Below are 15,498 nucleotides of genomic sequence, written 5' to 3' on the forward strand. Positions count from 1 at the left end.
AGAAGCTTCAAAAAGAGCTCACTCGACTGGAAATTGAGAGGACTAGTGCCTTTTTATTACTTGAAAGTGATCAGAGCAAAAATGCCCCCCCCCCCATGCCCATCATTTCCCCAAAAACTTACAATCAACATTTTGAGATAGCCATTTTGTTCAGCGTATCAGAAAGGTCTGGAAATTATGTTTTTGAGGATAAACAATCCCCCAGCCCTCATGGTAAGGGACTTGTAAGTTATGCCCTGGGGACATATAGGGTTTTTACAGAAAGCGTAGTCATATAAACTTCGGAGGGGGCTCATTGGATTGGTAATCAGACGCTATAGTGGTCTTTTAAGAGTCAAAGTGATCGGAGGGTGGCTACTCCCTTCCCCCTCCCCCAAACACCTTGCATTGTCCCAGATTGCATCGAATAGAAATTTGAGATAGCCATTTTATTCAAAATAGTTTAAATATCGTATAACAAGGCTTTTGGGGTTGAAACTAACCCCAGAGACTAGGAGCAAGGGTTGTAAGTTATGCCCAAAGGGTATTTAAGGTTTTTATGGAAGGGATGGCCATTTAACTTTAGAAGAGGCTCAGTCATTCTCACTGAAAAAGACTATGTCAATATAAAACGAACAAAAATTAATTTAAAAAACTTTTTCCACAAAATAAGTTTTAAAAAAAGTAAAGAACTCTATTAAACCAAAAATGAACAAAAATAGAATCAAATAATCTACCAAGCATACAACTACCACAAATCAGTATCAATAAATAAATGAAAACCAAAACAAAAAGAAATTAAAATAAATAACTGAGTCAAACTAAAAATGAGCAGAAATTAATATGAGTAGGGTTCTAAACCTCATACTTCCTAAAAGCCAGAATATAATTTGTACTTTACTGAAAAAAATTCTTTTAAATATTTTCACTTTTATAACTTTAAGAAATCAAAAATTAATTAAGACTTTAAGGAATAAATATCAGCATATTTATGTTAAACTGGCAATGCACATAATTTTTTCGGTAAATTTATTTATTTTTCTTCGGTAAAGTACAAATTATATTATGGCTTTTAGAAAGCATGGGGCTTAGAACCCTACTCATATTAATTTCTGCTCTTTTTGAGTTTGCCTCTGTTATTTATTTTAATTTCTGTTTGTTTTGGGTTTCATCTATTTATTGATTAATTGCAAAAACTTTTTCCACAAAATAAGTTTTTCAAAGAAAAGTAAAGAACTCCATTAAACCAAAAATGAGCAAAAAAAAGCAAATAATCTACCAAGCGTGAAACTACCAAAAATCAGCATCGATAAATAAATGAAACCCAAAACGGACAGAAATTACAATAAATAACCGAGTCAAACTCAAAACGAGCAGAAATTAACATGAGTAGGGCTCAAAAACCCTGTGCCTTCCTAAGGCCAGAACATAATTTGCACTTTACTGAAAAAATATAAATGTTTTTACTTTCATAACTTTAATAAATCAAATAATATTAACATTTTGATTACTAAATATCAGTATATGTATATTAAACTGACAAATTCAGATTCATTTGTATTTGTTTCAGTAAAGTACAAATTCTGTTCTGGCCTTGGGAAGGCATAGGGGGTTTTTAGCCCTACTCATGTTAATTTCTGCTCGTTTTGAGTTTAACTGGGTTATTTATTGTAAGTTCTGTCCGTTTTGGGTTTCATTTATTTATCGATGCTGATTTGTGGTAGTTTTACGCTTGGTAGATTATTTGATTTTATTTTTTGCTCATTTTTGGTTCAATGGAGTTCTTTACTTTTCTTTGAAAAACTTATTTTGTGGAAAAAGTTTTTTTTAATTAATTTCTGTTCGTTTTATGTTGACGTAGTCTTTTCAGGGAAAAAGGAAATAATACTTTAAATCTTTTCTTTTTTTTAAGACTTAATAGTTTGGCCTGCTATTTTTATGCTGGAGAAAAATTTACAGCAATTTTTAACAAAATACACCCTTTTAAAAATTTGGACACAAATACTACTGTTTAATTTAGTTTCATACCTCCTCTAGTTGACCTGAAATAGAAAACTTGATGTCATTCGCAAAAAAAATCTGTTAACTTTCTTTGATAGCTTGGATACATTTACGCTATTTTGATTTGGTTAAATTTTAAGAGCAGAAGTAGCCCCAAAAGTTTGAACGTAATATCCTCAGTCGTTCTTGGGATACTGCTGAGATTATACATTTTCGACAATTAAAAAGGGCACTAGCCCTTTCAGTTTCCAATTGAATGAGCCCTTTTTGAGTTTCTACGACAACGTTTTCTAACACCTTATATAAACACCTTATATGGCCCCAGGGCATAAATTACAACCCTTGCCCTGAGGGCTGTGAGGGGTTTGTCATCCTCAAAGATCTAATTTCCAGAACTTTCAAATACCTTAAACAAAATGACTATCTAAAAATATTGATTGGATGTGTTTGAGAAAATGGTTGGTGTGAGAGGGGTGTTACTTGCCCTTCAATTACTTTCGACTATTTAAAAGGGCACTAGCCCTTTCAAATTCCAATCAAATGAGCCCTTTTGAAGTTTCTACGACAAAACTTTCTATAAAAGCCTTATATGCCCCCAAGGCATAACTTAGAACCTTTACCCTGAGGGTTGGGGGGAGAGGGTTGTCATTCTCAAAGATCTAATTTCCAGAACTTTCAATTACTTTGAACAAAATGAATATCTCAAAATTTTGATTGGATGTGTTTAGAAAAATGGTGCTGGAGAGAGGGGTTAGTTGCTCTTCAATCACTTTTGACTACTAAAGAGAGCTTTACCCGTTTCAATTTCAAATCGAATGAGCCCTTTTTTAAGTTTCTACGACAACTCTCTATTAAAAACCTCATAAGCCCCCAGGGCATAACTTACAACCCTTGCCCTGAGGGCTGTGGGGGGGTGTCATCCACAAAGACATAAGTTACAGTACTATCAACAAAGTTGAAAAAAATGATTATCACGAAATGCTGAGTTTTTATGTTTCGTAAAATATCGCGCAGGATAGAGGAATTAGTTTCCCTCAAACTATTTTCGACTACGAAAAACTGCACTAGTAATTTAAATTTCCAATCGAATAAGCCATTTTTGAAGTTTCTACGACAACGCTTTTTATAAAAAATCTTACATGCCTCCAGGGCATAGGTTACAACCCTTGCCCTGAGGGCTGTGGGGGTGAGGGGGGGGGGGGTTTCATCCTTAAAGACCTAATTTTCTACTACTTTGAACAAAATGGCTGTCTAAAAATTTTGATTGGATGTGTTTGGGGAAAAGGTGGGCTTGAGAGGGGGGTCAGTTGTCCTCTGATCACTTTTGACTATTAAAAAGGGCACTAGCCCTTTGAATTTCCAATCGAATGCACCCTTTTCAAGTTTTTATGACAAAGATTTCAATAAAAAACCTTATATGCCCCCGGGACATAACTTGTAACCGTTGCCCTGAGGGCTCTGAGGGGGAGGGGATGTCATCCTCAAATACCTAATTTCCAGAACTTACAACTACGTTGAACTAAATTGCCATCTCAAAAATTTTGATTGGATGTGTTTGCATACCTTATATGCCCCCAGGGCATAACTTATAACCCTTGCCCTGAAGACTATGGGGGGAATGTCCTGCTCAAAGATATAATTTCCAAAACTTTCAACTACGTTGAACAAAATGGCTATCTTAAATTTTTGATTGGATGTGTTTGTGGAAATTGTGGGCGTGGAAGGGGTGTTAGTTGCCTTCCAATCACTTTCAACTATTAAAAAGGGCACTAGCCATTTCAATTTTCAATCGAATGAACCCTTTTTGATGTTTCCAATCGAATGAACCCTTTTTGAGGTTTCTACGACAACGCATTTTATAAAAACCTTAAATGCCCCCAGGGCATAAGTTACAACCCTTGCTCAGAAGAATATGGGGGGGAATTGTCATCCTCAAAAACCTAATTTCCAGAACTTTCAATTACGTTGAACAAAATAGCTATCTCAAAATTTTGATTGGATGTGTTTGGGGAAATTTTGGGCGTGAAAGTGGTGTCAGCTACCTTCCAATTACTTTCGACTATTCAAAAGACCACTAGCTATTTAAATTTCCAATCGAATGAGCCATTTTTTGAGTTTCTACGACACCACATTCTTTAAAAGTAATATATGCCCCCAGGGCGAAACTTACAACCCTTGCCCTGAGGAATATGGGGGGGGGGGATTGTCATCCTCAAAAACCAAATTTCCAGAATTTTCAACTACGTTGAACAAAATGGCTATCTCAACATTTTGATTGGATGTGCTTTGGGAAAATGTGGGCGTGAGAGGGGGGTTAGTTGCCCCCCAATCACTTTCGACTATTAAAAAGGGCACTAGCCCTTTGAATTTCCAATCGAATGAGCCTTTTTTGAAGTTTCTACGACAACGCTTTCTATAAAAAAAAAAACTTATATGCCCCCAGGGAATAACTTACAACCCTTGCCCTGAGGGCTGTGGAGGAGTAACCTCCTCAAAAACATAATTTCTATATGGAAATCAACTACGCTGAACAAAATGGCTATCTCAAAAGTTTGATTGGATCTGTTTCGGGAATTGGTGGGCGTGGAAGGGGTGTTAGTTGCTTTCCGATCACTTTCGGCTACTAAAAACGGCACAAGCCACTCCAATTTCCAGTTGAATGAGCTTTTTTCGATGTTTCTACAACAACATCTTCGGTACAAATTGCTCTGGTCTAAAGGAAAAAAATAATACATTGTGCCAACATCGTTTTTATATGGCCCCAGTGCATAACTTGAAACCCTTGCCTTGAGGGCTCTGGGGGAGTCTCCTCCTCAAAAACATAATTTCTATTTGGAAATCAACTACGCTGAACAAAATGGCTATCTCAAAATTTTGATCTTATGTGTTTGTGGAAATGGTGGGCTTGGAAGGGGTGTTAGTTGCCTTCCAATTACTTTCGACTATTAAAAAGGGCACTAGCCGTTCCAATCGAATGAGCCCTTTTCCAAGTTTCTACCACAACTCCTTTGATACAAAGTGCCCTGGTATGGATAAAAAAAAATAATACATTGTGCCAACATACTTCTTTACTTAGGCAGCGCGATTGCGCTGCATATGAAACTGATTTGTGGTAGCTACATGCTTGGTAGATTATTTGACTCTATTTTTGTTCGTTTTTGTTTAATGTAGTTCTTTACTTTTTTTTGAAAAACTTATTATTAAAAGTTTTTTTTAATTAATTTGGAGGAAAGGATAGTCCGAAGGTATATTTATTTGCAAGACACCCTGCCGCGATAAATGACTGTCAATCCCTACTAAATTACATGTATGTTCAGCAGCCATCTCTTATGCTTGAAGGTGATCCTTGCGTGCTGAAATCAGCAAAAATTGAAAGTATTAAATTAAAAAAAAAAAAATAGAAAAACTTCGCTGCTGGCAACTTAATATTTTCTTTTTAATACTATATTTTTTTCTTGTATTTGTAACTTAAAAGCCTATTTTGGCAATGACAGGTAAAAATTTACCTAGCGGCAAAAAAAGGAATGTAGCGTTACAACAAGACTTTGGAAGTTACTGCCCCAACTCCCTAGCGTTCCACACTGTGATGAAGGTGAGTCTTAGTCGATTTTGTTATTAGGTAAAGACTGTTAAGCGTTCGGCAAACACTTAGAAAAACGTTGAAATATTTGTTTGAAGTTGCAGGTTGTAGTTTTTGTTGATAAAATAGCACATTTAATTCGAATGAATTGGCAATCCCCGCTTCAGGGTTGTTAATGCTAGCAATTGTATAAATTTAGCTCAGACTGTCGTTAAAAGGGCAGATTGGTTGTATTAGATAGTTCTATCTCATTTACGTCACTTTTGCGAAATTAATTTAAAATTTTTTTTTCAAAAAAAAAATTCAAAGATAAGCAAAGCGTCATATTGAGACCTGAAACAAGCATAAGTAAAGTTAGATTATAATCAAAGGTTAAAACAAACAGAAATTACTATGAATGAAAAGATAAAACCCAAGAAGATCAGATATTGAATAAATAATTACGTCAAACATCAATTTCAGATACTGCATTAGATGTAAATCGCAAATGATGCTGTGGCCTTTAGAAGGTTTAAGAGGCAGTAGCCCTACTCATGTTTGTGGTCACTTCTGTTTGTTTTAAGTTTTACTTGATTAATCCTTTTAATTTATGTTTGTTTGGCTTACTTACTTAGGTCCTGAGCATCCTCGTTGGACGTTTTGGGGCCGCTCCTTCTGTTAGCTCTCGGGTAAGCTCTCTGTTAGCTTCTTACACTATTCTGTCAGGTGCGGTGCGTGATAACTGGGCTAATTTGACTTTGTCGAAATCTAAATTATTTATCCATCCCTTTCGTGGTCTGCCTCTTGGACGAAGACCATGCAAAGATCCTTCAATTGCAATTTTCGGGAGGTACCTCAACTTCATTTACTTAACATGGCCAAATCGGTGCAGTTGCTGTTTCTTGAAGTTACTGTGAATGGTTTCAGTCTACTGGAGCCTTTTGCGTTCCATATTCGTAATTCGGTCAAAGCCTGTGATTCTAGCTATGCGACAGAAAACCATCACAAATCCCCATCAATAAATAAATGAAACCTAAAACGAACAGAAATTACAATAAGTAACCAAGTCAAACTTGAAACGAGCAAAAACTAACTTGAGTAGAACTGACAATCCTCATGACTTCTCAAGACCAGAACATAATTTACACTTTACTGAAAACAAAATACATTTTAATTTTTTTCGCTTTTGACTTTAATACATACAAAATTGTTAAAATTTTAAGGAAGAAATAACAGTCTATCTATATTAAACTGACAATCCATGGTCATTTGTTGTTATTTTTTTTCAGCAAAGGCAAATTATGTTCTGCTCTTGAGAAGGCATGGGGATAATAGTAAAGGTGTTGAGAAGGCATGGGGATTTCCAGACCCACTCATGTTCATTGTTGCTCGTTTTCAGTTTGACTCAGTTATTTATTGTAATTTCTGTTCTTTTTTGGTAATTTCTGTTCTATCACGAGTCACCATCGATGGTGATTCGTGGTCGTTTTGCGCTTACAAGATTAGTTGACTTCATTTCTGCTCATTGATGGTTTAATTGAGCTCTTTAATTTTCTTTGAAAACTTGTTTTGATGAAAAAGCCTTTTTTAAATTAATTGTAAAAAAGCACATATTTCGTTTGCTCTAGAATTTGTAAAAATATTATGGTTCCTGTAACTTAATAATATATCTGCTGTTCTTAAAAAAATAGCTGAGTAATTTTCAATATTATTAAGTCTAATAGGATCCACCACCTGTTGAAATTTTCCTCGTTTTCACAACAATTTTTGTTTTTTTTTAAACATTGGGCAACTCAAAGTTTTTCAGAAATACATACTGCCATCTGTGTTTGTCTACTGTCTTCTGGAATGTCCATGAATTTAAAAAAGAAATGAAAGAATTTCAAATGCTGTGCATGTGAGAAAAATACAAAGGAATGAAGTTCTAGGAAAGGTGAACTGTCGAAAAAATTTCTTGTGGGTTAGATACTCAAAGGGTAATGTTCTGTTATGGAGATTCCCATTCGCTATGATTTAAGATATCACTCTTAGTAGCATAGGCATAGGGTAAAAAAACAGTAGGCCTATCCAATTGAGCAAAATTATGTAAAACTAAAACCCTCACATCTTGTTACCAAAGAGGAATTGAGAAGGATTGGGTATATTAATGAACATCAAAAAGTCTAAGCTATGCATCAATATGGTTAGGCTATTATTCAGATTATATAAGATCAGAGACTTGAAATTATTAGTTTATTGACTTACCTGCAGGGACCTCTTTTTGGAAATACCAATTATCCTATTTCGATGTATATATCCTTTTAGTGTTTCAGTTTTGTTCACATATTAACAGAAATCTGATTTTCTTCTGATTCTAGAAATGTGACTTTTATTGTTTTACATTTATTCTATAAATCACACAAATATTTAAATATAGTTTTTCTTTCCAATTGCTTTTTAAAACAAACTACGTTTTCAGTTTATGCTGACAGATAATTGGTGAAAATTTGACCAAGAAGGTAGGCTTCTTGTTGCTGCCCTCACATTGCTTCATATTGTAGCAAAAAGGGGTGGTCCTAAAACCCACCGCTATTTTTCCAGAATGCCAAAGAACAGTGGTCTTTCCCAAAAAGAAGTCTTTTACCCTAGGTTAAGCAATGGTTTTCTGGACAAACTTTGTTTTTATAGCTGGAGGAAAGCAGTTGTGCCAATTAAATTTGGGTGATATGAAATTGGTAAGAATCAAGGTTTAAGGCTCCCCTGTAGAAAAAATTCTAGTAAAACAAAAGTCAGCTAGTAGCCTACCTTTATAGACCAATTCAGTTTTCAACATAATTTAGGCTAGCTAGGATGAAAGTGAACAGATCACTTCATGTCTTTTTTATGTTCTTTTACAATTAAATAACTACTTCTGGGAGAATAAAACATTTTGGTATCTTGGTAAAGTTCTATGAAATCATATTAGGCCTATTGAGTTAGGACAAAAGTGAATACACCATTCAATGCCTTTTTTTATGCTGATTATGAATATAAGAATCATTTTTATTAGAAATGAATTTCAGGTCCCCCCCCCATATATATGTCAATTCACGGCTTGGTTTGGTATAGCCTTTTTAGGGGGGGGGGGCTGAAAATCATTTACATTATAAATGGTTATTATATTCGTAATCAACATGAAAAAGGCGATAAATAGTTTATTAAATTTAGTACTAACTCAATAATATGATTTTATAGAACTTTACCAGTATCTCTGTCCAAACATTATAGGGCTGTTCTTTTACTCATCTTTGTGCTAAGATCTTAATCTTTTGACAAAGAACACTTAAAAGTGAAATCTTAGCACCTTACAGGTGCTTACATCTTATAGATCTTAGATCTTACATCTTATATCATTCTTTTGCAACTTCTTTCATCATTCTGCTATGATTAGCAGTCTAAGAATAATGATGAGTATATCATCAAAGTTCTCTCATCATTAGGGCCATTATTTTGCTCTAAGGTCTCATATCTTTCTGCAAAGATTTCTGTCCTTTTTTCATCTTTGTTCTAAGATCTTACAGCTCACTGATGTTAGCAACAAATGTGTGCCATTTCTCTGCCTCATAGAACACTGATGAGAGAACTTTGAGGATATAGGCTACTCATCATTGTTCTTAGACTGCTGATCAGAGCATAAGGATAAAAGACATTAGCAAAAGAACACCATAAGATGTAAGATCTTAGTGCTAAGATTTCACTTTTAAGCATTCTTTATCAAAAGATATCAAATTCTTTATCAAATATAATAACAATAAAAATGGCACACATAACTTGCATTATGCAAGCCACACACTGAGTCTTGTTGCTACTAAAGATAGTGAAACAACCATGTCAAATGTACAGTGTAAAAACCTGTACCATACCTCAATAAGGAAGTGTCAAGCACTGTGAAATGCAAAGAGGCAGAGCTCAAAAGCCTCAGATAAAGTCCAAGATTTAATGTCAAAGCAGCTGATTGTTCCCAATGCAAGTCAGTGGAAGTCTTGGCATGATGCTGTGAAAAGGATTGTCAAAGTGTGGGACCAGATTGAGTAGGGTTTATACCAAACTAAACTTACCAAAGTTGAAAGCAATTGAGCTTGAGTTTCTTGGGAGTATGCCAAGGTAAATTAGCCTGTCATATGGACACTTGACATACTACAGGAAGACAATAACTGTTTTCTTGGAATGCTGTTCCCATGTTGATGGCACTAAGAAAGAAAATGATTGACATGAAACTAAAGTGCTCTATCAAGAATGCACAAGCTATTGGTAAAGCAACCTTGGATGGTTTGCACATACTTTTGCAATGTAGCTAGCTGAATGTAGTTTTAAGAAGCTAGCAATAGCTAGGGGAGGCCATCATGGTTTCAAGGGAAGATGGACACTGGGAGATATACATGACAGAATTGTTAATGTGATTTGTGACAAAATGAAACATATTTTACTGGCCAAAGCTCATGATCAATTGACTGATTGTGATGCTAAGCACAGCAAAGTGGCACTGATCAATTCTGATAATGTTTTTTTTTTGACAGTGATTGTGGTAAAACAACCATTAGCTCTTTTATAATATAATTTTTGCTAATTTGACAATTCCCTCCCCCCCCCCCTAATAGTGTCAGATGTGGCCATAAATAATAAATTTTGTCATTGTGTTTCTTTGTTTGATGCATTGCATCTCTTTGTTAATTCTTCTGCCAATAGAATTATCTTGTTACAAAAGAACTGAAATCTGTCATTGTTTTTATGATTCAACTTTAAATCAGTTAGCTTTTTGCCTGTTGATTTAAATAAATATTTATGATTGTTTTAATGTAGTTTTCAGAATTCTGGTAGCCACTCTCTACAGGCAAATGTTATGGAATAAGGTGCCACTTTAAGAGCTCAAAATTAAATTTGCAAAGGAAGTAATTAATATGTTTAGAAAGACCACAAAAAAGGAGTGCAATTCTAAATGAGGGGCTTTTGTCTATCTTGGAAAATAGTTCAGGAAGGTGAAGGTATGCCTTTGGGTTAATCCAAAGCATCAATGATCCCCTGGAAATGTGTTTTGAATTACCAGCCTCTCCCCTCTAAAGGGCAGAGACTTTTATAATCTTTGTGTTACAAAAGTGAAACCTTAAGACACAGATGTAGGCTACTGTTGAAAATCTATGTCTTAATTTTAGCAAAAAAAGCTTGATATGGCTTAAAATCTTGTTGAAATAGGCCCGCTAGGAATAACATTTTCAAAGCTGGAGCCTATGGAAAAGAGACTGAAAACCCAAAATTAAAGTAAATGTTTTTTTTTTTAATTTTGATAGGTAGTCTGTCATCTATGCAAACTTTTAAGCCCTAGGAATAATGAATGGGTAGAGATTAGCTTGAAAAAACCTTCCTGGGGTACTTTTTAGGCCACTGATTTATTCCTGAAAGTTTCATTTGCATAACTCAGCTACTTTTCAAGGCAGCAAGAAGGCCCTCAACTGAATCTTTACAAAATATGCCAAAAGTTGTGCAATCACAATTCCACCTAGCTAAGCAATGGAAAAAACAAATCACATTTACCAAGCAGAGTTGAATTGAGAATCCTATTATAGGCCAACTAATCTTTGTTCTTTAGAGCTTAGTTCAGAATGGCATTCTTGGTGCAAAATTATCAAAACTTTGTGTGGTAAACAATTAGCTTAAATTGCAAGAGCAATCTAAGGTTTTATAATTCTTTACACAAATTGTATTTGCTTGCTTTCAATAAAAGTATTTGTGGCTTCTTCTAAGAAGAGTAGTTCAGCTAGGTAAAGAAAACTTTGACAGATCTTCAGGGATTTTTATTTGAGCAGGTTTCTGCAAATTGAGGTAATACTGGAGATTTAAGACTCCTCTGAAGGAAACACAGTGATCAAATAAAAGTAGTGCCACCAGATTCCTTATTTTATGGTCTTCCCAAATATTGTAGTTGCATTTCTGTTAATACAGCCTCTCCCTCTCCTGATGTTTCTAGGGGACATACAAAAATATATCATAAAATTATAGCTAAAACAATGACATTCTTTCTGTGTAATATTCAGTATGGTTTGTATTAATCAGATTATGGTACTATCCTAGGGTGTAATCCCAGTGGAAATATCTCTAATTATAAGAATAAAATAAAAGTAATACCATTAATCTTTATTTTATGCTCTTTCTAAATATCAAATTTGCATTTCTAACAATGCACCTCACCCAAACTGATGGTCCATATATATATATAGCCCCAGAAAAAACATATTTTTATTGTTATTATTTTGATAAAGAATATACAAATTATATTCTGGCTTGTAGAAAGCATAGGGGTTTTGAACCCTTCTCATATTAATTTCTGCTGGTTTTGTGTTTGACTCAGTTATTTATTTTAATTTCTGTTCATTTTGGGTTTCATTTATTTATTGATACTAATTTATGGTAGTTGTATGCTTGGTAGATTATTTGATTCTATTTATGTTCATTTTTGGTTTAATTGAGTTCTTTTACTTTTTTAAAAAAAACTTATTTTGTGGAAAAAGTTTTCTTGTTAATTTCTTAATTTCTGTTTGTTTTATATTGACTTTTTCATAGTCTTTTTCAGGGGAAAAGAAAATAGTAGTTTGAATCTTTTCAGTTTTCTTTTAAGAATTTACAGTTTGGCCTGCTATTTTTATGGTGGGGAAACTTTTTCAGCAATTTTTAACAACATGAACTCTTTTGAAAATCATGACATAAATAGTAGTGTTTAATTTAGTCATATACATCCTCTAGTTGACCTGGGTTCCATTGTAACTGAACCCCTGTAACTGAAATACCATACAACTGAACCACCCTGCAATTGAACCACCATGCAACTGAACACCTGTGAAACTGAACCCCTGTGCAACTGAACCCTTGTGCTACTGAACCCTCATGCAACTGAACCCCCTTTAACTGAACCCTTGTGCAACTCAACCCCATTTAAATAAACCCCTGTGTAACTGAACCACCATGTAACTGAACCCCTGTGCAAGTGAACCACTGTACAACTGAATCACCATACAACTGAACCACCATGCAACTGAACCCTTGTGTAACTGAAACCTCATGTAACTCAACCACCATACTTGCATTGGGTAAAACAGAAGTTAGAATCTTTATACAGCTACACACGCTCCTCCTCCTCCATCGCAATTGATGGATAGCTTCCCTTTTAAAACCCTCCCAAGAAGTTCTTGTTTCTCTTAAATATTTCCTTATGACATCTGTCAACTTCATTAGCTGATAACCTGGTTTATTTGGGGTACTTGTCCATTATTCAGTACAAGTACCCCAAAGGAATGTTGATTCAATTTACAGATATACGGGTTAAAAAAAAGTGAAATGCTTGGGGGATAGATAGGATATATATAGTTTGGGCAATATATTTTCATATTAAGGGGATGGGGGTTAAATATAATGGTGGTGCATGCAAAATGTTACCTAACCTAACAAAATACCAACTCTATATAGGCTATTAAATATTTATTTAAAACAAAACTACAACTTAGTTTTGGCAAATTACAACTTAGATTTTTTTTCATTATTCATATTATTGACTTAAAAATAAAGTAAACATAAAAAAGGCATCTTTCCAAATATAATAATCATTTTTGTCAGAAATGAATTTGGCACTTTACTGAAAACCAATTTATGACAAATATTTTCTTTTGTACTTAATATTGAAAATAAACAATAAAATTATAGTAACATTTTGAACTGACAAGCTTTCAGCAATTAATATCATTGTACATCAAATATTCAGTTTAATATATTAGCTGTTTTTAAAGTTGTTCAAGACAAATATAGTTTCACTACAAACAAGAGTTTGGATACTGCCTCCTTCCTTAACTGTAAATAAAAACCAAAAGCCTACTGCATCATTGGCGCTTAACTGAAAACGAATTATATTAGAAATATTTTGTTCTCCAGTTCGTACAGCATTGAAAATAAAAATAAAATTACAGTGAAATAGATTCTTCAACTGATGGATCTTTCAACAATTAATATCATTAAACATCAAATATTCAATTTGATGTTGTTTATACTTTCCAAGACAGTTCAAGATGCATATAGTTTTCAGTAAAGTGCCAATGATGCAGTAGGTTTTAGACTTTCACATTGAGAGAAGGAGGTGATATCCAAACTTTTTGTTTGTATTGATTTTTGTTTGGTTTCAAGCTTGATTTTCATATTAAACTTAAGTTTCACTTGTTTTAAGATTTATTTATTAATTTACAATAATACCTTTTGTATGTTTGTTTATATTGATTGTTTCTTTAATTTTTGTTCATTTTAAGTTACATTTATACTTCAATAGGAAAATATGTTTGTTCTTTTTGAACTTGATTTTTATATTCGATGTAAGCATTACTCGCTTTAAGATCTATTGATTCATTTACATTATTACTTGTTGTATTTTTTTTGCTATGATTGTTTATTTAATTTCTTTTTGTTTTGGGTTTCATTTGTTCTTTAATAGTAATTTCTGGTCACTTTGAGTTTGAATTTTAACAGGTATTTGTATCTGTTGAGCTTAAGTTTAAGATGGCCTTTACAAAGTTTTTCTTTGAAAAACCTATTTTTTGGAATGTTTTTTTAAATCAATTTTTGTTTTTTTTTGATGGCAAAGAGTTTCAAGTTTTTAAAAATTCCTTGTTTCAAAATCAAACTTTAAAAAAAAAAATCAAACGTTCACCAAAGTATTAAAACTGGTATGAAAGTAACAACGTCAAAGTGAAAAATGGTTTTTTGGCAACCTCGGAGTTTTTATTATCTTATTTTTGAACTATTTTTAGCAAATTGGCTATCTCAAAATTTTTATTGAATGCATTTGGGGAAAAGGGGGCATGTGGGGGCTGCTAGTTGCCCTCCAATCTCTTTTGACTCTGCAAAACTAAACTAGAACTTTCAATTTCCAATCAAATGAGCCCTCTCTGAAGTTTTTACAAGCATCCCTTAAATAAGAACCATATATTCCCCCAGAGCATAACTTACAATGCCTGCCCTTGGGCCTTGGGGGCTGTGTCAACCCAGAGTTTTTGTTACATGGTCTTTTAACTATTTTTTTTTAAAAAAAGGCTCTCAATTTTGGATGGGTTCAAGGAAAAAAGGGGGGGGACTAGGTGCCTTCCAATCTCTTTTGACTCTTAAAAAGTGAACTAGAACTTTCAATTTCCACTCAAATGAGCTCTCTTTGAAGTTAATACAAGCATCCCTTACATAAGACCACATATGCCCTCAGGGCATATCTTACAACCCATGCCCCTGGGGGGTTGTGTCAACACTGGAATTTTTGTTATATGATCTTTAAACTATTTTTAACTAAATAGTTATCTCAAAATTTTTATTGGATGCATTTGGGAAAAAATGGTTGGGGGGGGGGGAAGCTGGTTACCCTCCAATATCTTTTGGCGCTTAAAAAGTAAATTAGAACTTTCAATTTCCAATCAAATGAGTCCTCTCTGAAGTTTATAAGAGCATTCCTTCCATAAGAACCATATATGCCCCCAGGGCATAACTTATAACCCTTGCCCCGAGGACTGCGGTGGAAATGTCCTGCTCAAACATATAATTTCCAGAAATTTCAACTACATTGAACAAAATGGCTATATCATAATTTGGATTGGATGTGTTTGGGGAAATGGTGGGTGTGGAAGGGGTGTTAGTTGCCATCCAATTGCTTTCAACTATTAAAAAGGAAACTATCCATTTACATTTCCAATCGAATGAACCCTTTCTGTAGTTTCTACAACAATGCTTTCTATAAAAAAACCTTATATGCCCCCATGGCATAATTTACAACCCTTGCCCTGAGGGCTGTGGAGGGGTTGTTATCCTCAAAGACCTAATTTCCAAAAATTTCAACTACATTGAAAAAATGGCTATCTCAAAATTTTGATTGGATGTGTTTGGGGAAAAGGTGGGCATGAGAGGGGGGTTAGTTGCCCTCCAGTCAC

General features: G+C 34.2%; 1 protein-coding gene across 3 annotated transcripts in view; it reads left to right on the forward strand.

Moving 5' to 3' along the window:
• Positions 1–7,426: 7,426 nt before the first annotated feature.
• The window catches only part of mahj (LisH and WD40 domain-containing protein mahjong), a 102,200-nt gene continuing 94,128 nt past the window's right edge, over positions 7,427–15,498 (forward strand). For 2 of the 3 annotated variants that reach the window (XM_089100136.1, XM_089100138.1), the window contains exon 1: positions 7,441–7,515. The gene's annotated coding sequence lies outside the window, so the exon portion shown is untranslated. Of the gene's footprint in view, positions 7,516–15,498 lie in introns of all 3 variants that reach the window. The other variant, XM_089100137.1, reaches the window with a different exon arrangement.

The sequence above is a fragment of the Artemia sp. Qi Xiang Cuo genome, chromosome 14, assembly GCF_049724085.1.
Source record: "Artemia sp. Qi Xiang Cuo chromosome 14, ASM4972408v1, whole genome shotgun sequence".
Taxonomy (NCBI): domain Eukaryota; kingdom Metazoa; phylum Arthropoda; class Branchiopoda; order Anostraca; family Artemiidae; genus Artemia; species Artemia sp. Qi Xiang Cuo.